General features: G+C 36.2%; 2 long non-coding RNA genes and 1 pseudogene across 3 annotated transcripts; all 3 read left to right on the top strand.

Annotated features, from left to right (window-relative positions):
- The first annotated feature begins 4,242 nt into the window (after window positions 1-4,242).
- Window positions 4,243-6,699, top strand: LOC120430564 (uncharacterized). Its single transcript, XR_005607668.2, has 3 exons — window positions 4,243-4,829; window positions 4,898-5,121; window positions 6,531-6,699. It is a non-coding gene; the product is annotated as an uncharacterized LOC120430564 (long non-coding RNA).
- Window positions 6,700-12,347: 5,648 nt separating this feature from the next.
- LOC120430570 (uncharacterized) lies at window positions 12,348-13,373 on the top strand. 2 transcript variants are annotated; one of them, XR_005607676.2, is made up of 3 exons: window positions 12,348-12,547; window positions 12,729-12,943; window positions 13,084-13,373. It is a non-coding gene; the product is annotated as an uncharacterized LOC120430570 (long non-coding RNA). The 2 variants fall into 2 exon arrangements; XR_005607675.2 differs by having other exon boundaries at window positions 12,348-12,943.
- A 9,963-nt stretch (window positions 13,374-23,336) lies between these two features.
- LOC120430565 (protein LTV1 homolog) lies at window positions 23,337-24,991 on the top strand (annotated as a pseudogene).
- Window positions 24,992-25,848: the final 857 nt, after the last annotated feature.

Below are 25,848 nucleotides of genomic sequence, written 5' to 3'. Positions count from 1 at the left end.
AAATAAATTAAAATTATAGCAATTATATCACCCCGATTTAAGATGTTTAAAAAAATAGACTTGTTCAAAGATATTATTTAAGGATCCACTACACGCAAACATTTTTTGCTTCGACTTTTTTACTGAAATTGTCATAATTCTGAATAGAAAACAGTTAGAGTCTTACTTTTTGTATTAAGTCCTGTAGAAAAGTTATGCAAAGTTAACAAGACCTAAACTGATCTGATTGTTTCAATAGTTTCTTCAAAAAGCCAAAAAAAACTTGTTGAAAATCTTGTTAACTTTGCATAACATTTCTACAAGACCTAATGCAAAAAGTGGGACTCTAACTGTTTTCTTTTCAGAGTTATGACAATTTCCGTAAAAAAGTCGAAGCAAAAAATGTTCGCGTGTAGTGGATCCTTAAGGATCAACACTTTAAGAGAAATTGTAAACATTGAGGTAATCGATATATCTAATAAATTCAATGATTATTTCAAAATTAGTTGCAACTTATGTTCGATATTTTTTTATTGTTTCAAACGTTTTCAGCAGGACACTTTGATTTATTTTTATTCACAAACAAAATGAGCATGTTGCGTTCCAAGAAGTAGATTGATATACTGCCCATGTTCGCATAAATGTCCCATATGAGCAATTCTCGCTGAAACCGTCCCACTAGATGCACATGTTCTCAAATCGTTACGGTAATGTTCTCATTCGATTCAGCGCACCAAAAAACCATATAAACAACCTTCGAACCCATGAAAATGTCAGCCGTTAGCCACTGGTAAATAAAAACATGTTCTGAACAATGGATTTTTTTCGAAAAAATGCCCTAATTTGAAGAAATGATATCTCCCAAAATACATTACCAAACATCAAAAACTTATACATCGTTGGAAAGGTAATCGCGAGGGCTTTCTATCGCACTTTGATAAACATTTGAAAAATTGTTTTTTCAAGGGTAATTTTCAGGATTTTCGGGAAACTTACTCTTAATTTTGAATTTTGACCGTGTTCGCAACCACTTATCGTTACGAAACCATTTTCATTCGAAAGAATGGACGATTTTGCATAAAATTAACTTGAGAAAAGAAGTGTAATGAAATAGTTTTCGTATAGTTATTAACGGATGAAAGAAATTGGTCAAATTTCAGTTGAAAATAATCAAAGCTCAAACTTCAGAAATGAGCCTTATTTACAGGCAAAACAAAGCAGGATTGTATTGGAGCCGAATGTACAGTCATCTGAGGCAAATCTGGACATATAGGATGAATAGGGACAGTTATTTCAACTATGCTTTCACTCATTAGATCATATTTTTAATTTGTTTATTTAAAAGCATACATAAACAAACAAGTTTCTAAATTTTAAGCTTTTAAGTACTCTGAAAACTAATGTCCTTACTTAGACTGTAGTCTCGATTCGCCACATTTCACTGAAGTAATATTTTATGTACAGAGTTTGTTTTAGGAAGGTCTGCTTCATTTGTAATCGTGCACATAAAAGTGCAAAGTTAAAATCAAATAAATCGAGTTAATATTTGGTGGGGCTGTTGATACCATCAAAACAAGCAAGAAACTCGATTTTCGTCCAAATCAGACTACGCCCTTTTATTTGACACCAACCCAAAGTTTCGCTTTTTTTTGCAAACAATGTTAAAACCTTCATTTTCAAACTGCTATGTCTCTAAAACCGCAAGCCGTACAAAGTCGAGCCAGAATTCACTAGAAAGGTAATTTTACGTAGAATCAATAGGTGTAGTCTGTTTTTCAATTAAAACTATTTTCAGTGTATTTATGTTGCGCAAATTAAAACTTCATAATTGGTTTTCATATTTAGAGCAATTAAAAATAAAGTTGAATGAAACCCAACGTAGTCCGATTTGGACGAAAATCGAGTTTCTTGCTTGTTTTGATGGTATCAAACAGCCCCACCAAATTTTAACTCGATCAAAAAATATTGATTTTAACTTTGCACTTTTATGTGCACAATTACAAATGAAGCAGACCTTCCTAAAACAAACTCTGTACATAAAATATTACTTCAGTGAAATGTGGCGAATCGAGACTACAGTCTAAGTAAGGACATTAGTTTTCAGAGTACTTAAAAGCTTAAAATTTAGAAACTTGTTTGTTTATGTATGCTTTTAAATAAACAAATTAAAAATATGATCTAATGAGTGAAAGCATAGTTGAAATAACTGTCCCTATTCATCCTATATGTCCAGAATTGCGTCAGATGACTGTACATTCGGCTCCAATACATTCCTGCCTTGTTTTTTTCCTGTAAATAAGGCTCATTTCTGAAGTTATAGCTTTGATTATTTTCAACTGAAATTTGACCAATTTCTTTCATCCGTTAATAACTATACGAAAACTATTTCATTACACTACTTTTCTCAAGTTAATTTTATGCAAAATCGTCCATTCTTTCGAATGAAAATCGTTTCGTAACGATAAGTGGTTGCGAACACGGTCAAAATTCAAAATTAAGAGTAAGTTTCCCGAAAATCCTGAAAATTACCCATGAAAAAACAATTTTTCAAATGTTTATCAAAGTGCGATAGAAAGCCCTCGCGATTACCTTTTTTGGGAGATATCATTTCTTCAAATTAGGGCATTTTTTTCGAAAAAATCCATTGTTCAGAACATGTTTTTATTTACCAGTGGCTAACAGCTGACATTTTCATTGGTTCGAAGATTGTTTATATGGTTTTTTGGTGCGCTGAATCGAATGAGAACATTGCCGTAACGATTTGAGAACATGTGCATCTAGTGGGACGGTTTCAGCGAGAATTGCTCATATGTAAAAACAGCAAGCTGAGAAAAACGCATTTCTGATTTCTTGAAAAAAGTACTGGATGTTATAGGCTCTTTTGAATGAGCACACGATTTTGAACCAAACTGCATCAATAACTCAAAAACGATGAAAATGCATATGTTACATTTATGCGATCAGGGGCAGTATAATAGTTGATAATTTATTAGTAGAGTTAAAATGCCAATTTTACAAATGTTTTTTAAATATTTTTTTTTTTGATAGTACCGATAGTGAACCTTTATTTTCCTATAAAAAAAAGGATCTACTTAAAATCTTAGCAATTCTATGGTAATATATTGACATTTAGTTGAATTAAAAGTTTGCAAAATTAAGTTTAGATAAGTTTTCTATAGAATTTCCAGAGTTATATAAACTTTTATACTAAGTAGTTGGTAAACTTTATATTGAATCTAAATTATTTTATATCGGTCAAAGATGCCAATTTGGAGTTGGGGGCTGGATTTATGGTGATTTGTCAACAAATAACTCTATGTTAATTTTCGAAAGGTGTACAAACTTTTTTAGCACCTTTTTTTAATTTTGTAATAGTATTTGTTATAGAACTTTTTATAGAAATCATCTTTTCATGAGCTTTTTGTAGCAAAATGTTCGGCATGAGTTTCTGAATAAAACGTAGTACTAGGTTTTTGTCAAACTTTGAATTGTTTACATGTTTCATCACAAAATGCGCATTGGGTCCAAGGGGTGTAAATACTTTTTTTAAATACTGAAAAACAAGCAAAAAGAGACAGTGAAGAATTATTAAAATATGTTTTAATTTTTTGACTACACAGCCACAATTGTTTACTATTGTATGAGTTATGAAACTATAGTTTAGTGTATACAAACATTGACAAGAGAGGATTAACAGATTATCATGCTGTGATCTTAGTGAAATAACACAATAAGAGCTTTCCAATCACAATAAAAATGCTTCGAAAACAACATGACATCTGATAATTATCTTGATCCAAAAAAAAATTGATTAAAAAAATGTCAACGCAGTGCACGCGATTCAATAAATAAATTTAAAAAATTGGTAATTAACCTGAATTATAACAAATATTGAACAATAAATAAGTTCATAAATTATATAAAATATATTGATAACTCCGACTCCAGCTCCGACTCCGGGTCTATCAGAAATTTACGACTCCGGCTCCGACTCCGACTCCAGCTCATAAAATTTAGCCAGCTCCGACTCCGACTCCAGCTATTCGAGTTTTGACGACTCCGACTCCGATTTCGACTCCAGGTCCCCAAAAAGACCCGACTCCACCGACTCCGGCTCCGACTCCGACTCCGACTCCACATCCCTGAGTGTTTTGATGCCTGAAATTTGACGGAGTTGGCGGCATGTGCCTGTAGATAGCGTAGTATTCGTTTCAGACCAGCCCAGTGAAAGTCTGATGGAGCCGCTTGGTACTTGCTTAGTGCACTAACCGCAGCACAGATGTCAGGCCGAGAGGTAATTGCAAGGTACTGCAGGCATCCTAGAAGCTCTTTGAAGGGATGAGTGGTTGATTCATCATCCGCTGTCTCTCGCCATTGAACGTTCGGATTCAGGGGTGTACCAATGGGGTTGCATTCGGACATTCCAAACCTTTTTAATATCTTTTCGGTATAACCTAGACGCAAACATATTCCGGTGAACATCGGATGCGCATTCGGCTTTGACCATCCGATGTTCATACCTGTGAACATCGAACGTTCAAATTTCGTAAAATTTACCAACACAATTAAAACTTATTTCAATGTATGTGTGAACCTCCCTATCGAGCTGCTCTCTTCTTCTTTAACTTTGTTTCAATAGCGGGGTTTCTTCCTTCATCGCGTTTGACAGTTGGATTTTGCTTTGGTTGCGCAACGTTTTGTTTTGCCCGGAATAAATCCGTCATTTTCCGGATCTTTCATTAAAATTAACGCCAAGCAGTGTGGCTTCTTCAGCCTCAGCCGGACAGGCTGGCCAGCTGAATACGATCGACCCAAACCTGCAGATCTCGCTGGATCAGTTTCAGCTGCAGGTGCGTTACTTTCTTTTCAAAAAAAAAGTCGAGGATAATTTCTCACCAATTATTTCTCCCCTAACAAGGCCACCACGCACCCGGCGCAGTTGGCCAAGTAACGGCTGCGGGCGGAAGCTAGCAGTAGCAACCCAAGTTTGTGTTCAACGTGGACGCAGCAGCCCCAAACGGGAGGTCCGCCGATGTTGATTCCGGTTGACGCGTCCGGAATGCGCACGAAGATAGCCAAAAAAAAGTGACAAGTAACGCAAGGAGAAGAACCGGCTGGCCGGAGTACGACAGGCGCCTGCAGGTCAACCAGGCCCGTGATACTGACGTAGCTTGCTGAAGCCGCCACCAAATGTTTGGTGGCGCTGTTTCGGGAATAACATTTCAGAGGGTCACAAATCAAAATAGAAGCCAAATTTTTTTTTTGAAGATAATCCTGTAGCTGCTCAGAATGATTCTTTTCATAAAAATAAACCATAAATGCCGCCAACAACAATTTACGTTTAGCATCAGGTCTCAGGCAAAGCTTCCCAGCAGGTGTCTTTTTCAAATCCTCTGAAATGTCTTCCGCAAATTCTTATTTGGCCAATGAACTTACAGATCATCATAATGTTAATTTAAATCTACAATTTGAGGCGGTTAAACCAATATGTGAGCTCATCCATGTTGTTGGGAAACCTTAAGAGCGAGTCCACGAACAGGGACATTGTTAGGGACATTGTGGAGCTCACCAATCTGCCCGAATTTCAGGGGTTGTTTGAACTTATATAACTAACATCTGGGCTAAATATGAGCACTATGAAGCATCCCAATTGTTCAAATCTAACGGAAGTTATAAGCATTTCAGTTGAAAGAATTGCAATTTTCGACATTTCGAACTGAAGCTCATTGTAAGAACTAAAAAGTTGATTTTCGTCCATTTATGCCTACTCTTTAAAAATTAAAGTAAAAAGAAAATAAGAATCTGCTCTTGTCGGTTGACATTGCGTATTGTTGGATATGAACCTAGTTTCCAATAAATGTGAATCGGTGATTTCTTTAAATTTTAGTTTAGTAAAGAGTGTAAATGGATAAATATAAACATTTTAATACATGTTATTTTGAAATTGGCTCAGGAACTAGAATTTGATAAATCCATCTCCAAAAAATGGGATATCCGAGCAAAAGTTTCCACCTGAAACAATTCATCGTACCATTAAGTTTAAAGCTAGATAATACTTAAATCATCATGCACTGAAAGCCCAATCACGGTTTTTGCTACCATATTGTGGAGTTGAATTGAGGCACACACCGATGTATTTTGCTAAAAACAAACCGTACAAACTTGATTTGAATGTGTTGTTAAATTTTCGACAAGAAAGCCTTCTATAAACAGCTGTTTTTAGATATAAAAGTTCAAATTTAGAAACTAATTTTGTTGTTTTATTCCTACTGAAACAAATAAAAAATATTCAAATATTGTGCAAAAACATTGCTAAAATCACTTCTCAATTCACCCCATGTGTCTCGATTTGCCCCGGATAATGGTACACATTTAATTTCATTTTAACTAGCGAAACAAAAATAAAGAAAAAAAATTTTTTTCGTCCTTTCGGTTTTGCGCCCTTTTCGTCATGTTTATTCCCATAATTTTGACACTAGACACCAAAACTTTGGTACTTTTTAGGCTTCAGTGACATTGTATGCAGATGACAGCCGAAGCATCCCCGTGAGGTCAACAAAGTGCAGCTGCAGCGGCCACCGTTCCTGGAGGATACCAGTTTGAGGCTAGTCCCGCTCCGGCACCCATTCAATACCCTGGCTGGAAACGTCGTCCAGGAGCGTCAAATTGACGTGGACTCGGAGACCGATTCCAACCATATGTTATTGCAATAACATACTAATAACATAGAATCCAGAACCATAGAATAACAAGTTTAGTTATTCTGAGCGATGGATGGGGAGCACCAAAATAACAAAAACTGTTATTTATGTGGATTGATTGCATAACAAAAACTGTTATTATTTTATCACATGGAAAGCTGTCCCGGGCAGAAAGTTGCATCTTGGAAAAATCTACCCATGTTCGTAAAAACACGAACAAGTCAAGTTCACCCCAGGGTATGGTTAAGAGATAACCGAACATGGCCACGAACATAAATTGTTCGAGGCGTATCTGCGAAAAATCTTGTTAAGTTTATTTGACCAACAATGCCACATCAAGTTGAGTTTATAGTAGCAAACAACTGAAATCTTCCAAAAATCATATCAAGTTCATAAAGCAGATTTTGATCCCAAAAATAATTTTATTGGTTTTTAATGCACCCCGCCACTATTCAGACCCCCCCCCTCTTCCTCTTCACAAATATGAGTAATATTTCAGGAATATACGCACTTACATCAAAACAAGATTTTTCAAAGTTGAAAAATTATTTTACTTTAAAAACTCATTAAAAAATTGTGGAGAAAGCGTTGAATTGCCAAAATGTCACAATAATTTTCCAAACCACGAAAAATCCAAAGTCTCTATATTCCATTTTTTTTAATTAAAAATAAAAGTCTATGAAAATATTCCTAAAATTGCATAAGTCCAAAAATCCACAGTAAAATTTTAAAAAGCCTGGTAATGTTTCTTATCAAAATAATTTTTCAAAATGTTGAAAAATATTCATCTGGCTGAGAGCAAAAATTTCGCAAAGTCCTAAAAATCTAATAAATTCTACCAACAATACGGATCCCGTAAATTTTTTAAGTGCCAGAACGATTTTTGTAGGGGGTATATCAATAATTATTAAAAACCAACTTTCGTATTTCAAAATTTCAATGAAAACGTTTTGTTATGGACATTATTTTAGGAACAAACTGATGTTTTTGTAAAAATCGGACGAAAATTTCCTGTAATTTCGACGATTTTTCCGAAATTTTGGTTCAAAGCAAAATAAACATCTAAATAATTTATCATGTTTCCAAACTCCCAAAAATTTTCTAAGTCCCAAATTTTTTTTTTTCATTTTCCTGCTCGCGAAAATTTTTTAAGTGTTGAAAATATTTTACTGGCCGAAAGACAAAATTTTGCTAAGTCCAAAAAATCAAATAAATTCTACCAAAAATCTTGTCGTGATACGGATCCCGTAAATTTTCTAAGTGCCGGAACGATTTTTGTAGGGGGTATATCAATAATTATTAAAAACCGACTTTCGAATTTCAAAATTTCAATGAAGACGTTTTGTTAGGGACATTATTTTAGGAACAAACTGATGTTTTTGTAAAAATCGGACAAAAATTTCCTGTAATTTCGTCGATTTTTCCGAAATTTTGGTTCAAAGCAAAAATAAACATCAAAATAATTTATCATGTTTCCAACCTCCCGAAAATTTTCTAAGTCCCAAAAAAATGCTTTTTCTGTAAAAAGTAAAGAATTAAAAAATATACGCAAAAATTTCAAAGTCCAGCATAAATAAAATCAAATTTTAAAATATCAGCTCATGAAAATTATTCTAAGTGTCGGAAATTGAAAATTCTGTCAGTGACTGCAAATTTAGCTAAGTCCAGTATAAATTTGAAATAAAGTCAAAATAATCATTTCATGATGTTTGGGTAAAATTTTGGAAAAAATAAAATTTTCGAAATTTTTGCTAAGTCCAAAAAAACTACCACTAACACCTCAATATCAACTATAGATAATGCAGTATGATCATGGAATATACTTTCCATGATACGCAGTCGGTTTCAAAAGTCGTCATAACTCGAGGAGTTTACAGCAAGATGCGAATAAACAAGCCAAGATAGTTCGAAGTTATATCCACTAACTCACTTTCCGCCCGGGCGTCCCGGGTAACTGTAAACTCCTCGAGTTATGACGACTTTTGAAACCGACTGCGTATCATGGAAAGTATATTCCATGATCATACTGCATTATCTACAGTTGATATTGAGCTGTTAGTGGTAGTTTTTTTGGACTTAGCAAAAATTTCGAAAATTTTATTTTTTTCAAAATTTTACCCGAACATCATGAAATGATTATTTAGACTTTATTTCAAATTTTGCTGGACTTAGCAAAATTTACAGTCACTGACAAAATTTTCAATCTCCGACACTTAGAATAATTTTCATATGCTCTCAACATGAGCTGATATTTAAAAGTTTAATTTCATTTATGCTGGACTTTTGAATTTTTGCGTATATTTCGGGACTTAGAATTTTGTTGGGAGTATTTTAGCTTTGAACCGCGATTTCGGAAAAATCGTCGAAATAACAGGAATTTTTCGTCCGGTCTTTACAAAAACATCAGTTTGTTTTTAAATTAATGTCCCTAACAAAACGTCTTCATTGGAATTTATAAATTCGAAAGTTGGTTTTTAACAATTATTGATATACCCCGTACAAATATCGTTCCGGCACTTAGAAAATTTACGGGATCCGTATCACGACAAGATTTTTGGTAGAATTTATTAGATTTTCTGGACTTAGCCAAATTTTGGCTATCGGCCAGTTAAATATTTTTCAATACTTTGGAAAATTGTTGGGATCAGAAGCATAACAAGATTTTCTGAAGTGGGTGGTTTTTTGGACTTATTGAATTCTAGGAATATTTCTTTGAAATTTTATTTTTAATTAAAAAAGGGAATATAGAGACTTTGGATTTTTCGTGTTCTGGGAAAAAGTTACTGAATAAGTTATTTTGAGAAAATATAAATGCTACTTTTTTGGGTGAACTTATAATTTGCATAAAAGTTGTAGTACTTCTCCGTTTAGGCAACATTTCAACTAAAAACAAAAGCTGTCGACTCATGAATTATTAAAAAAAAAAATATAGATTATAATCTACGACTAAATTTATCGAACGATTACAACTATCGATTAAAGCTTATTGATTGCAATCTATTTTTTTATGTTCAATGAACTAAATTTTCAATGTTTGCAAAAAAAAATATTATAAAATAAAACAAAAAACAGTTCAAAGAATTTAAGACAATCACAGCGTCTTAGCATACAGAAAACTAATATTGAACGGGAAAAACATTGAACGAAAAGCTACAAGAGGATAAGGCGGGAATCGCCCCATAGCAACTTATAAGTCGGCAGCTGAAGCTGCTAACCACCGCGCCACGAGGCCCTCCAATTCCTTTAAAAATCTTAAGATTTATTGGTCGAATAATTTCAACTGCACTCGGATGATTACGATCTATCTACTATCAGCGTGAATGATTTTTTTTTCAGCAACTATCAGTAACTACAAGTCAACGGTCAACTGATACTTTATTGATATCTTTCGATTAATCGAGTATTAAACAAAAAGCATAGCAAATTAATTCTGTATTCAGTATCGAGTCGAAGGTTGCTCAAAAAAGAAAAAAAACTGTCATAATTTAAAATGGGACGTTCTAGTTGATCTTATGGCTCTTTTCCCATACAAAAAAAGCTATAAGAGCAATTTCGTACTGCCCATTCAGAGCCTTTTTTAAATGACCAGCATCGACGAACAGCCGATCAGCCCCGTACACAGCCCCCAGTCAACTCAAGCGGAATCTGAAACGGAATTCAATTCGAATCGTTTACGTATTCCGTTTTAAACGCGACAACCGATTCCGTGTACGTACCGATTATTGCGTTTAAAACGGAATACGTAAACGATTCGAATTGAACTCCGTTTCAGAATTCCGATTGAGTAGACTGATCCACCGATGGCTACATCCCACGATCCGGTGGAGGTTTCATCCTCGTTCCAATCAACGGCCAGGGCCAGTAGCGGGACGGCAGCACCAGCATCCGGCAGCGCAGCCTGCTTCGGTAATGGTAAAGGAACAGATCGGGCTACAACTTGTTGGAGATCTTGCCGCGCAGCTTCAGCACCTCACTAGCCAACAGTCACCACATCAGACCGATCGAGTGCGGCGATTTGGTGTTGCTCGGGATGGCCTCGGTGTAGTCCGCGAACTTGAGCACAACAAGCTGGTTAAACTGATGGGACGAAATGGACCACACTTCTCCAGGGTAGCGAAGCTGGCGGTGCAGGTTTACGATGTAGACGACGTCCGGGCGACGCTTGAAGGACTGGAAGTTGACTGCCGACTTGGGTTGTTCTTCAGCACTAGAATGTCTAGGTTTCTCGACATCGTTACGTTCCTGCCCGCAAGCTGTAGATGGTGGTGGCCGTGTGCCAACTTGCTGCTATTGCTACTTAAGTTCGATGGGAGAATGACCATCTGGGATAAAGCGGTAAAGCTGGTTTAACTGCTTCTTATCCGCGGGTTTTTCTTTGGAATTTCTGCAAAAGGAAGGGATTTAATTTCATTTATATCTAAAGAGCATTGTTAATAACTTACCGATAGCCTAATTATATGTTCTGGAAACCACAAAAGCGCGATAGATCGTTCAACCGGTTTTTTCGTTTTTTCCGAGTCCAAATAAAAACAATCAGTGAAAAAAAGTTGTTGACGTTCCAATTGGATACAATATACACTGTAACTGAAAATACACTTTTTTGGTAATCGTAGTCGAACTGGAAAATTCGTAGGAAAAAGTGTGAAAATAAACTAAACAAAATGCGATTTTCAGTTACAGTGCATTTGGTGATTCCTATTCTCATTTGAGAGTGTAGGGTTTGTTTACATCCAAGCCATCGACGGTCGTGGGTGGTGGGGTGGGAACGTTGGAAAACGAAATCTTTCAAAGAGGCCATCCCGAAATGACGTTTTACGTAACTTAACTGCTAAACTTTAAAAAAATATTCGGTGGTAAAACTCTTGCATAATAAAATTAGGTTTTTATTGCTGGACGCAACGGATTTTGACTTTTAATTGATTGTCCGTTTTCCATTGAAACAAACGCCAGAATTTACATTTCAAAACCATTCGGCATTTATACGTTATTCATGGACTCCCCCTGCTACCGCCGCACTCAAAAACGTAAACAGTTCAATCGCAACAAGCAGTTGTTTTTTTCCGTCGTCGCGGCAGGCTGTGTTTTGCGGGTGAAAAAAACAGTTTTGTTTTCGGATTTAGTGCGCGGGTGTTTGTTTGTGTTAGTTTGTTAGTAGGAAGAACAATCATAAACAAATTGGCCATCGAAGAAGCAGGAACAAATCCTGCCCTGTGTTGTGAGTGGCCTCGACCAGAAGCAAAACAACTAGGCAGCAGTTTTTATTTCCTCCTTTCGGAGGGTTTACGGGTGCCAACTCCTGGGAAGGTGGTTCTCTCGACAGTCGATCTCCCAATCCAAAACAAAACGGATGTGCAACCTGCGCTTGTTTTGTTTTCGTCGATTTTGTCTTTCGCGTTCTGGTTTGTTGTGGTAGTTTTTGACGTACCGATCTGTAAAATGTCAACATAATTGCAGTCGCTGTTTGCGCCGCAAACTTTGCGGTGAAAACGAGTCGCCTCCCAGTCAACTCAATCGGAATTCTGAAACGGAATTCAATTCGAATCGTTTACGTATTCCGTTCCAAACGCAACAACCGGTACGTACCCGGAATCGGTTGTTGCGTTTGAAACGGAATACGTAAACGATTCGAATTGAATTTCGGTACGTACCCGGAATCGGTTGTTGCGTTTGAAACGGAATACGTAAACGATTCGAATTGAATTCCGATTGAGTTAACTGGGCTTCCGACGCGCACCAGGAGGACATATCTGCAGCTAGAGATTTACGTTTCTGATCTGCAATTTTGAATTGGAGATGTCTGCCTATTTCATTCGGACAAAAAGTGATTATCAGTCTGAATTGCAGACACCAGAATATTTATCTCTGTGGTAATGCTAACCAAATTTCAAGCAAAAAAATGTAAATGGGCCAAAGCCGAAGTGTTAGTCTGGCCCGCTTACGTCAGTGGATGTTTACATTAAGAACGAGCAGGACAGACTCTTTGTTTACACTTCGGCTTTGGCCCATTTACATTGTTTTGCATCATTTAATCATTATTTTTGTTTCCAGGTAAAAAATAAACGACGCTTACACTGACAAAATGGTTCTTCAAAACGGATGAGCTGTTAGAAGCTGTTTTTCTTGTTGTTTTGAAATTAGCTAAGCCGAGTCTTCCGTCACTACACGGAAGAGTTCCACCCCTTGCCAAACTACCGTGTCCATTCTACCAACTATGGCCCGACAATAGGACGTTCATACAACTGCGCATGAAGTTTCAGACGATGGTAAGATTTCTCGATTAAATTTTCAAAAGGCCCTATCTGCATAGGAAACCCATGAGGGATAGGTTGTTTTGAAAATTTAATCTAGATTTTTCCTAAAGAGGTATCAATGAAAATTATAACTATTTTCTTTTCTTTTTCAGAAAAGAAGGAGGAGGAAGATGGTTTACCGAAGTCGGAACGCGAGTTGGAGAAACCGGCAGAGATTGCGACGCCTCCAAAGGCCAGGTTGATGAGGAAATTGGTGTGCTCGTTCCGGTGGTTGAATAACTGACTCGGCAACGGCGGCAATAGCGACCAGTATTGGGCCAATAGCTATCTAAATGCAAGCGGACATTTCGCAGGTTGCGGAAATGTCCGCGTAGCCTTCCGGAACCTACTTTGAGATTATCGTCAGAAATTTTCTCTGTGCTGAAGAATATCACCAGCAAGACCTTCAGATAAGTGCTTGATTTCTTTCTCTCGAAAAGAATAAGACACTTTGTGATAATTTTTAACATTTTAGGTAGAAACTCAACTTGGACCAAAAACAAACGAAGGAGCATCCCCATCAGCAAACCTTTAGACAAAGATTGACACCAAAGTTTGGACGAACCTATTCATAATTTCTGGTAAGTCAAACTAAAACTTTTCAAAAAGTGTTTTACGATCAAACCTCCAAATAAAGCTTCCCTTTTGACGCTCACTTTCGTGTATGCCTTTCGTGTATAAGCTTAAATAGGGGTTTAAGTGCATCAACATAAAAATTTCCAAAAAGATTTTGATATTAGCATTTATAATAAGATGTATCGTGCTTTAAAACAAATGCAAAATTTCGCTACCTTCTAATTTTTTAACTTTTTAAAATCTTGTTTTGATGTTAGAGCGAATTTTCTGGAAATATTACCCAGATATGTGAAAAGGAAGGGCGGGAGGGGTGAGGGGTCTGCAAAGTGGCGGGGTGCATTTAAAACCAATAAAATTATTTTCGGGATCAAAATCTACTTTACGAACTTGATATGATTTTTGAAAGATTTCAGTTGTTCGCCACTATTAACTCAACTTGATGTGGCATTGTTGGTCAAATAAACTCAACAAGATTTTTCGCAGATACGCCTCGAACAATTTATGTTCGTGGCCATGTTCGGTTATCTCTTAACCATACCCTGAGGTGAACTTGACTTGTTCGTGTTTTTACGAACATGGGTAGATTTTTCCAAGATGCAACTTTCTGCCCGGGGTAGCAGAAGTTTATAACAAAATAATAACATAATTAATGAAGCATTGTAACTCAGGCTGTTACAAATATGGGTCATATAAGAGTTGTGATAACAGAATTGAATTACAAAAATTACTCCAACAGTAAAAACAAAATTATAGATTCTGATAAAAAAAAAATTACAGAATTGTAACAGTAAAAAATAACTAAAAGTATCATAATCATATAATGTTTTTCTCAGATTTGAGTCTGAGTGCTTTAGAACTAATCTAACTCAGAATTCGGCTCCATAAACATAATCACCACGGTTTTTATAAGGCCACATATTTTATTGTCCTGATGAAAACATTGATTTCTTGATACGAAACTAGTTATTATTCGAATCGATGGTTCATTCGCGTGTCTTGTTGGTTCCAGTCTGGTTACAAACCTAAAAAGTATATAGAAAATTTATCACAAAGTGTCTAATTCTTTTTACAAAAAATAAAGCACTTATCTGAAAGTCATCATACTGGTGATATACATCTACACAGATAAAATTTCTGATAATGATCTCCATTTTGTTTTGCCCTTTTGTGTGAAGTCTTTTCAATAATCAGTCATCTGAAACAACAAAAGTTTAATAGTAATATAAATTATGTGATAATTTACGCTTTAAGATGAATCAAGTGAAAGCATGAGGTTGATGATCTCTATAATCATCTATTTTTTTATTAACCTTTCAGAAGTCGCGGTTTTTTGGCCTTCGTTTACCCCTACTGGTTTATACAAATTCATGTCAAATCATTAGCAAGCTCCTATAAACAAAGCGATTTTAGACCAGGGTTGTAACAATTATTAACTATGGTCCCCTTGGAACGAGCTGTCAAGTAGGCGCTTTTCTGTCAAGAAGGACCGCGAGATTAATTTTTCAAAATTGATTTAAAAATCCATTTTAAACTCTTTGTGGTCGTACAAAGGGTCATTGTACTCAGAAAAATAAGCTTTATCGCTGTAAACAATAATATCAGCAATCTAATGGTACGTTCGTTTGATGGCTAGTTCGGCACTGAGTGCCGCACTCAGAGCTGTCAAAGTGTTTTTTTGAAGAAACTCGCTCGAGTTCGGCACGAGTTTCACCGCCATCTTGGAACTGAAAGTGCGAGTGCCGCACTCGATTATTTTCTAGTTTCGTGCGAGTTTCTCGCACACCAACAAACGATGTTTGTAAACATCGAAATCAGCTGTTCATTCAAAACAAGCTTATTTTGTTGAAGTTTTCGATTCGAGGAATGATTCGCATGGAGAAACTTCGCGATTGGTGGACAAATCGGAAAACAATTGTATTTGGGTAAGGTTTACAACACACCATACAAATTCTGAGTTGTTTAATAATTTTCATTATTACTTTCAGGCGGCTAAGCGCTTTGTTCGAAGAGGAAACCATCCCATAGAAGCAAGTTCTGCCGATGTACGTCAAGAAGGAATACAAGCGATGCCGTTTTGGGAAACGATTTCTTCCGGAAGGACGACGACAGGTCAAGATTCGCAAGAAGGGTAGCTAGGCACTCGGTCGTTCCTTCCGGCAAAATGCAAACAGCACAGTGATTACAAAAGTCAACGGTACAAGGGCATCATCAAGCCTACCAACTCTACGAACCGGAAGGAATGCCTGAGTGGATGATCCTGCAGGGACTATTGCTGAATATGATGCTGATGCCATCAGGACACATTCCGAACTGGAACCTGGAGAGCATGTTGATGCTGAACGGGACCAAAACCGGCAGGGACTGCCGCTGAATTTGATGCTGGTACCAACCTGGAACCTGATGGCGAACATGCTGACGAGCTGGCCGAGTACGGAGCTACGATCGAAGGATAATCACGGACGTTCTCGGCGATTTTAACGAACAGGTTAACCAATAAAACCAGAGAAAGTGCAACATTTTGTGTATTTTGTGAAATGTATTGTGTGATATTAGATCAGTAAAAAAATTAAGAAAATAAAATATTCTACAAGCTACTTGAAATACTTTGCGACAATAAAGTCGACTTTCCCGCCGTGGACACAGTCGGGATGAACCAGCCAATTATGGTCCGTCTTCTGTAGTTTTTCATGGCAAAACAAAACCTATAATTATAAAATTTTATCAAAAAAGCCGAAAATACAAAACATTAAAAAATGTCCAGGCAAAAATTCTAATAAATTCCATAAATTTACGAAAATCCAAACATTTAAAAAGACCAAGAATAAAAAAAAACACAAAATTCCAAAATTATCAAGAAATTCCAAAAACAAAAAAAAACAAAATTTACAAAATAAAAAAAAATCCAACATTCCTAAAATTCCTAAACCTCTTGAAAGAAAAAAATTAAAACAAAATTCTACAAAAGCTTTAAATACAATTTGAGCAGCCAGCCTTATATACTCGTAACATTCTAAATTTCCATAAAAAATATAATTTTAAAATTCCTAAAATTCTTAATGATTCGTTAACTAATATAATTTTTAAAAAATCTAGAAATTGCAATACAACATAAATTCCTAAAATTTCCTAAAGTTGTTTAATATTTCTTAAATGTAATCATTAAAATAAATTTTAAAAAATCATAACATTTTTAAATTCTTAAAAAATCTATAATTAATTTATATATTAAAACCCAATTTAAAAAAAATCCTGATTTTTTTAAATTTTTATTAAATTTCCCATTTTCCAAATTTTACAAAATTTTATATAATTCCTAAAACAGAAAGGCGGAAATCAAAAAAAAAAAAAATAAGTTACCCAAATTCCCAAAACATCCGATAATCCTTAATTAGGAAACAAACAAAACTCTCAATTTCCTCAAATTGAATAAATTTTGAAAGAATTAAAGCAATCAAAAAATTTCAAAAGTTATAAGATTCAGAATTTCCTGTTTTTTTTTAATTCCATAGATTTTCTCAAATTCTCTAAGTTTTTTTTATATTCCTTGAAATCCTGGAATTACTAATATCTCTGAAATTCCTTAACTATTATAATTTGTATTTTTTTTTTAATTTGTTGTTTTATTGGGCACGTCAACTTGTTAGCATAACACTTTATATCAAGTCAAGGAAGAAACAACAGGAGGTTATAAAAGATCCAACGATAAAAGTTATTAAAAAAATTAATTCCGGGAATATTTAATATTCTTAAATTCTAAATAACAGAATTAATAAAATTACAGAAAGACTTAAATTTTTTAGTATTTAAAATATAAGAAAAAATATAATTAATATTCTTTAAATAATATAATTTTCTATTTTAATTTGTAAAAATAAATTTAAACAGAAAATTGTACTATTTTAAAGAATATTGAATATATTTTTTTATTTAAAAAAAATGAAACTGTAAAAACTTTAAGAATTTTTAGAAATGTTGAAGTTTTTGGATTTTTTCTGAAATTAAAGAAATTTATGGGATTTCCTAAAACAAATTTCTGTTAGAAATTATTGGATTTTTTTTTAGTTTTACGGAGTTTTACAGATTTTGTAATTTAGGAGTTTTAAAATATTCTAGAATGTAAGAATTTGCAGATATCTGTAATTTTAGTATTCAAAAACAAATCTAGACTGTAAGGAAATTAAGAGTTGTAAGAATTCTAGGAATTGATGGAAATTCAGGGATTTTAGGATATTCAGGAATTCAAGTAAAGAAAGATTTTTCGCAATTTAAGAATTAGGAATTTCCAGAATTTTCAAACTTCTAGATTTTGAAATTTTATTTTTTTATTTAAAATTTTAGCAATTTGAAGAGTTTTCAGATTTTGAAAATTTAAAAAAAAAATCTGTTTTTTTATCTATTATGGACTTTTAGAGTTTTTTTGTATTTCTTGAATTTTTGTCAGAAATCTTAAAATTCCTTTTTTTTATAATTCAGAAATTCCAGAAAAACCTAAAATTTCTAAAACTTATAAAATAAAAAAAAATCAAATATAATTTAAATAAAGTTCAACGATTAAAGATTTTTTTAAATTCTTCATATCTAAAATTTTCTAACAATTCGAGATTTCATGAAAAATTCAGGAATTTTTAATCCTATTCTTTAAATTTCTAAATTTCCTATCATTCCTAAAATCTATAAATCTTCTGAAACTACTTAAATTCCAAACATTGAAAAAGATATATTTTTTTATGATCTTATTTATATTTTAATTCAAAAATATTTAAATTCTTTGATGGACTTTGATTTTTTTTAAATTCCACAAAGTTTCAGGAATTTTGGGAATTTGAGGTTTTTCTGGAATTGATGAATTTTAGAATTTAGGAATTTGGGAGTGGAATTGAAAAAAAAAAATAGTTATTTGTAGAGTTTTAGGAATTCCAGTGATCTTAGGATTAAAAGAATTTTAGAAATTTTGAAATTTTATAATTTTTAAAATATTCTGAAAACTTTGGAAGTTTTAAAAATTTTTAGGTATTATTTTGGCATTGAAGCAAGCATTGAAGATATTTCAGGAATATAAGAGAAATTTTTGGATTTTTTTTTAAATCATGTGATTTTAGAAATTTCGGTTTTTATTGGAATTAAAAGTGTTAATGGAATTGTAGAGATTTTGTTACAATTGGAGGAATTCCTGAAATTTGAGAATTTTTAAATTTCTGAAAATTAGATATTTTAGTAATCCGAGTTTTTGGTATTTTAGATATTTTAGGAATAAAAAAAATGAAACTGAAGTCATTTTTAAAACTTTCGGAATTGTTGTGATTTCAGAAATAATTATCTATGATTTTTTGATATTCATGTTAGCAATTTTAGGAATTTTGATTTTTTATCGAAGTTTTGAAACTGTAAGATTTTTTGAATTCTACAGTTTTGTAAAATTTCTGGATTGTTTAGAATTGCAAGAGTTCTTAGATTTTAGATTTAGATTAGTTCTTTTGGATAGCATTGAAGGTTTGTTGATTTTATTAATGGAACTTTAACCATAAGGGGCTTTCGCCTCCGTAGCGTTATTTCAACTCGTTGGCAATTACCTTATCCAACAGTTTCATTAAAAAATTATAAAAGTCTAACATTACGTCTAAAATTTATTATTTTATTTTACAAATGAAAATATTTTATAAACAATCATATTTGAAAGTTTAATACAACTTATTTGTTATTAAAAAAAAGCTTCAACACAAACTTCTTCCATATTGTAAAAAAAACTAAAAACATTTTTTCTATGAAGTGAAATCAACTTAAAAACCAATTTGGTAAAAAATAGGAATTTTTATGAAAGCACTTGAAATGTTGGTAACATGTAATCATGATTTTAATAGTAATATATTCTACTATTAATTTCTTCTCCTAATGTTGAAATGCAGTAAATATGTTTCTTTAGAAGCAATGCCAAAGTCTTGGATTATCCGGGCAGATTGATGGTCTTTTTTGAGAGAGTGGTTTGTTGGTGCGTCGTTGCCGACCCGGTACACCGTCAGATACACGTCGTTGATTTTGAGTTAAGAGGTTCTGTTGGTGAGGGATTCTTCCGCACGATTACATGATTCCTGCTACGAGCAGCCACCAATAATCGCCTCCGCTTGTGGTCCACACCGGCTTGGTAGGTTGACCGTGATCGACTCCGGCGAAAAGAAACGTTTGCCACTGAAGTAGAAATCGTTGTTTTCAGAATAAATGGCGCCGGATCTTGTGATGTTGTAGAACGGTGAATGGCCTACTCTGACCTAACCTGAGTTAAAGAAATGCACAATTTTAATAGGATGAAAATATTATTGCTTTTGATACTTATCTCTAGCTCGATGTTAAATTTGCAACGATTCAATTTAAACTGACGTTTTAAAAACCAAAACAAAACACCACGCACTCACACAAGCATAAAAACTCAGAGCAAAACTGAACCGTTCGTTTGAACTGAAACTGGCACTCGACGAGTGCGGCACTCAGTGCCGCACCGGCTCTTCAAACGAACGTACCATAAGCTTCATTTTAGGACCCAATTTTGTTGGCTGGACACTGGACTAAATTTGAGCAAATTTTTAGATAGAAAGTGCAAAACAAACTCAGCAAAATACGATTTTTAGTTAGAATGTAGGATATAGCTAAATTCGACTGCACAGCTCCGCGTGAAACATTCGTTTGCAAATCAAATCAAAACTTAACATTAATTTTTCGGTGCTTTGTGATAAAGGAAGAAATTTTTTTTTCAAGAAAATGAACTTACCTCAAAATACAAGAAATATGCTTCGGCTCCCGGCTTTGTCATTGGTTTAACAGCCTGAAGTGCACATAGTCATCAGCTTCCTCAAACATACATTTCATGCTGCTTCCGGCTCGTCTGTTTCCTTCAGGCTGACAAGAAACTCCAGACAGCAGCGAAGTTAAAGCCTTCACCGTCGCTACAGCTATCGTCTTGATCCGAGTCGCTACCGGAACCACTTCCGTTGGCCGACCAACCGTCGTCATTGGCCTTGTCGCTGCTGACATCGCTGCCGAGGAAGACTGGTCCAGGGTGGACACCTTGGAGAACGTCTGGAAGAAAGTTGAAAGTAAGAACTAGAAACATAAATTCTAAATGGGAAACTTACTCGAGATGTCCTGAGCGGCGGTAGCCTCGTCCAGCATGATCAGGTGCGTAAACTGGTCGTCCTCTCAACCAGCTCCAGCGCACCCGCTGATTGACCAGATGCCCAAACCGGGACGATGTTTTTTGTCGTTACGCCGGAAGCAGCACTTGAACTGAATGACCCATCGATTCGAAAGCAATTCGCCAATGTTTGGGTGATGATGTTTGCGACCAAAGCGGCGCACAACATAGATGAACGTGGAAGACGCGGCCTACGTCTGGAGGATTTACCGACAGACCCACACTCCTTCTCTTCACTAATACGTCGCCGATGTATTGTCCGTAATCTCTGTCTGCATCCACAACTTCGCCGGCGGAATGTACGTGTCACCGGTCCGACGTCAGCAAGTCCACCGTCCTCAAAATCTACGGCTTCTGATTCTTTAGCAGCGCCGCATCACCCTCCTCTCCGCGGTCCGGATTATTCTCACTGGCCACCGCAGATCCTCCTCTTCACACTCCTGCACCGCTCGCTTGACTCCGGGCTCGTACTTTTCCTTCTCCGCACTTCCGTTGAATTTCTTCTCCGTCTTCTGTCCTGCTGTCCACTCGCGACGACCAACACATTCCGTAATCAAAGTAGGCCGCAAGCACAAAGTTTCTGCTCAATAATTTCCATCATTTCGCGCAGCCAACTAGATGTAAACATACACTGTCACGTGCGTTTAGCTACACTTGCGTTAAATTCAACCCAAAAAAGTATTACTAAGAAAATTGGGTACTAAAGCCCTATGTCAATTTTTATCTACAACGGTAGAAAACACGATCAAAAACCATTTCTGATCACTTTTTTTTATTTTAATGCAAAAAAAAAAATGACAAGACAACATTTTTTCGATGGATCAACTATGGTCCCCTTGGAATCAGCTGTCAAGTAGGACCTTTTCTGTCAAGAAGGACCGCTAGGTTAATTTTTCAAAATTGATTTAAAAATCCATTTTAAATTCTTTGTGGTTGTACAAAGGGTCATTGTACTCAGAAAAAAAACTTCATTGCTTTAAACAATAATATCAGCAATCTAAGCTTCATTTTAGGACCCAATTATAAAGAAATGTTTAACAGATCATTTGAGGTTTGGCTTGTTTTCAACCTTATAATATGAATTATTATAATAAAAATAATTTCATTTTAATAGATTATTTACAATCAGGCTTCCAAATTTGTAGATTCAAATGAACATTTCAGAAAGTACTTTTTTTATTAGGTATAGGCAAAACTTTAGACAAAGCAATGCAAACAGGTAATGGTGAATTTCTGGACCAACATTTGAAAAGGGCGCATAAGCATTTTGACAGCTAGAACTATTTTGCAAATTCCGAGGCAACAGGTAACAATTTAACAAAACCCGCCACGTTAAAAGGTAGCTGGGAAGGCCAGCTATTGTTTAACACATCGAGTTTTGTGGAAAAGTTACCTGTTGGCTCGGAATTTGCAAAATAGTTCTAGCTGTCAAAATGCTTATGCGCCCTTTTCAAATGTTGCTCCAGATTTGTAAACAAACAGAGTATTCCGTTTAGACGTAAACAACTAACGTGAGCAGAATGCACTGTTTGATAACAATCCCACTACATCTCTTAAGATAGTTTTGCTTGAAATTTAATTAGAATCTCAGTAAGGAGCGGCCGTGACTGACTGGTTACGGTGTTCGCTTTGTAAGCGAATGGTTCTGGGTTCGATTCCTATCTGCTCCCAACGAGAAAGTTAAGAACATATAAATTTGAAATGATGAATATGAACGAAAAATCAAAGTCGCTCGAGGCGGGGTTCGATCCTCCGTCCTTTGGATTGGTAAGCAAAAATGCTAACCACTAGGCCATGACGACTTGGTGAGCGTGGACTGGAATTAGGAATACTGTTACAGAGAGCGGGTTGTGGCGCTATAACCACGGCAAATAGTGTCCAGGGCATTCGTGGAAATACAATGTCCCATCCCAGAGGGTCCCGGAGTACCAAACCTTCTTAGCATGGTGCTCCCAACGAATACAACCAAAATCTCGGAGCGTATGGTGGTGTGTCCCCACGCTTCTTCCTCCCCTGTCGATTCAGAATTGTGTTGTTGTTCGAACACTCTGTGCTCAAACTCAACCCAATTACGAGTCATCTCTGCGATACGGCTTTACGCAGTAGGCCTGGCCGCTTTAACGCTTGTGATGTTTCAATGCATTTTCGATGCAATGGCGCACTACAAATGTTGATAAATGACAAGAAGAGTGCTAGGCGTCATCTAACCTAAGGCACTCTCCAGGATCCCTTCGAAAGATTGGCTGCGCTAGGGTCTGATTAGATTTAGATTAGAAATTTAATTAGAATCTCAGTAACTCAAAATTGGGTAAAATTTCTTGTGCACAGTTCAATGTTTTGATAACACAGATCTGTACAGAATAATAAAAAATCTGCATTAGGCTAGGGACAGTGCCACCCAGTTAACTCAATCCGAATTCTGAAACGGAATCTAATTAGAATCGTATACAAATTCCGTTTCAAACGCAACAACCGGTTCCGTGTTCGAACCGGTTGTTGCGTTTGAAACGGAATTTGTATACGATTCTAATTAGATTCCGTTTCAGAATTCGGATTGATTTGACTGGGCAAGAGCCGACCCTGGATTGAATTGACTTGCCGATCGCAGTGGATAGAACTGTCAAAATTGACTTTGTCATCAACTGTTTTTATTTACATGAAACTAACATTTGTTTTTCATAAAATTTACCACCGTTTTCGCAAAGTTTGTGTAGAATAAGTTTGTTGAGAGGTAATTCTTCAAAAATATTCAATATATTTCAAAAATATATTGATCACGCTGGCCTAATAAATTGGCGTAAAGCAACTGAACAGGGTTACATTATTTTTATTATTTTTCAGTGCTGCGATTAAGGAGAATTTGTCGTTTGTCCGATGCCTGTGCATCAAAATTGTGGTCGCGTGCAAACATCCGGCTTGGGGGCAACTGAACGGGCGCAGCAGTTTCCCGAATGAGGCATTTAAAAAAAAAAAATGTGTTGCGTAACCGTCGCTCCTTGTCCCATTTTACGGTGTTAAAATGGGCAAGAAAAAATTCATTTCAAAGAAGGCCGGCACGTTTCGATTGGTCAACCGTAGGATCCGCTGTTTGTCGACGAGACCGCCCCGTAGCATGTGATCGTTCCGGTGTCTACGTCAGGTGGTTCCAGCGTCGACGTTCCTCGAGCCCCGTCCCGAGCGTACACTTCCGCCGGCAAGGTCGAGCTAGGAAAGCGAAAACAGGAGCAGGCCAAGTTTGGGGTGTGTACTTTGACGAAGATTACAACTACCTGCAGCATCTGGAATCCGAAAGGAACGAAGTCTACTGAGAACCTGTGCAGCCGGCGAAGACGGCCGGGGCGGAGAAGGTCAGGCCCAAGCTGCCCAGCTCAGTGTTTACGTCGGAGGTGGAGGTGTTGATGAAGAAGAAGGCACCGAGGATTTTGACCTCGAAAACCCGGACAATGCGTTGGAGGCTAACTTTTTTGGAGCTGGCCATGGGAGGGAAGGAAGAGGACGATTACTTCGATGAAGGGGAGCGAGTAGACTCGAACGAGGCCGGAATGTACGACGAATACGAGGAGCGGGACTGGTTGGGACCGCTTGCGGTTGACCGGGAGGAGACCAAGTCATGTTTCACGCAATACTCGATGAGTAGTAGCTTGATCTGGAGGAACGAGCGTCGTACGAAGTGGCGTAGCATCAACCCGAAAACTGCCCTGCCGATGAACGTGCTCGGTGCGACCGTCAGGGTCAAGTCGCTCGCCAAGTTGGGCCAGCACAAGAGTCCGTCGAAGCCAGACGGTCCCAAGTCACTGTGCGACGGCAGTGTAATCTCCACGCTGAGCGTGCTGTCGATCCGGCCGAAAGACAAATCGCCCGAGGAGAAGTGCGAGCGCAAAAAACTGCTGAAGGAGTACCGCGTGGAGCGACGAATAGAGCTCACGCTCACGTTCAAGGATGAGGAGAAGCAGCAGGAGAAGATACAACTGGGTTCGCCGGTGTAGCTTGCTTCGAGGGGATCAAACGGTAAGATACTGCCATGAACCAAACGCAAACATGGTAAAAGGATAGAGGAGGAAAAATGTAGCAGAGTGGCATTTGCCGCGTGAATCTCGTCCGGGAACACAGAAATGATACCTGGCCGCAGATGCAGTGGCGTGCAGCAGCAGAGGTGTGTAAGTAGAAGAGTCTGACGAGGCCAAAAGAAGTGCTCGAAAAGAGAAAAAAAATAAAGAAATTAAGTAGTAAAGAAAAAATACAATATTTCTAGGATTTTTTTTCAATTCAACCAATCTGCTATGTGTTTCCAATTCAGATAGGATGAAATGTTTGGGAAATTTGGGATTTGGGGTTCAACGGTTGTCCAGGATTCATACAAAAAAATCTGTTGAATAGAAATTTTCCACGAGAGGGGGAGGTGTCTGCGATTTCAAAAAAGTGTCCACGTGGTTTATGGATGGGAGAACCGTAAAAGAGAACCGTATTAGTATTCTGACCTCGACATTTTTCATTTCATATTTTACCATTAATTCTTAGGTTCGCTCTTTTAAACCAAACTAATTTAACAAATTTCAAGGAATAAGGAAAATGAACACTTACATTCAAAAACCGTTTCATTATAAATAGCATTTGGCTATATTCTAATAAAACACGAGGGTCAAGATCCCTTGTCAGTCCCTATGCAGTAAATTACTTTCACACTTGAAAACCAAAAAACATAACTGAGCCGTTTCTGAGAAGAGCAATTAAAAAAAACACGTTTACAAAAGCAGGAAAGTCGATACAGTAAGGCCGTTCCATTTATTTTTGAAAGATTATTTAATTGCATGGAATAAACAGCTAAGTCCATGAATATCAAAAAAATTACAAAATATGATTTAGATTTAAAAAAACAACTGAAGAAAATATTTTGATACTTCTTATTTTTTTTCTTATTTTAACAGATTCAGTATTTAATTCGTAACAAAAAAAATGTTGCGGGTATGTTATCCCGGGCGGAAAGTGAGTTGGTGGCGATAACTTCGAACTATCTTGGCTTGTTTATTCGCATCTTGCTGTGAACTCCTCGAGTTATGACGACTTTTGAAACCGACTGCGTATCATGGAAAGTATATTCCATGATCATACTGCATTATCT

This window comes from Culex pipiens, chromosome 1, assembly GCF_016801865.2.
Source record: "Culex pipiens pallens isolate TS chromosome 1, TS_CPP_V2, whole genome shotgun sequence".
Taxonomy (NCBI): Eukaryota; Metazoa; Arthropoda; class Insecta; order Diptera; family Culicidae; genus Culex; species Culex pipiens.
This window is presented reverse-complemented; position numbering and strand designations above follow the sequence as displayed.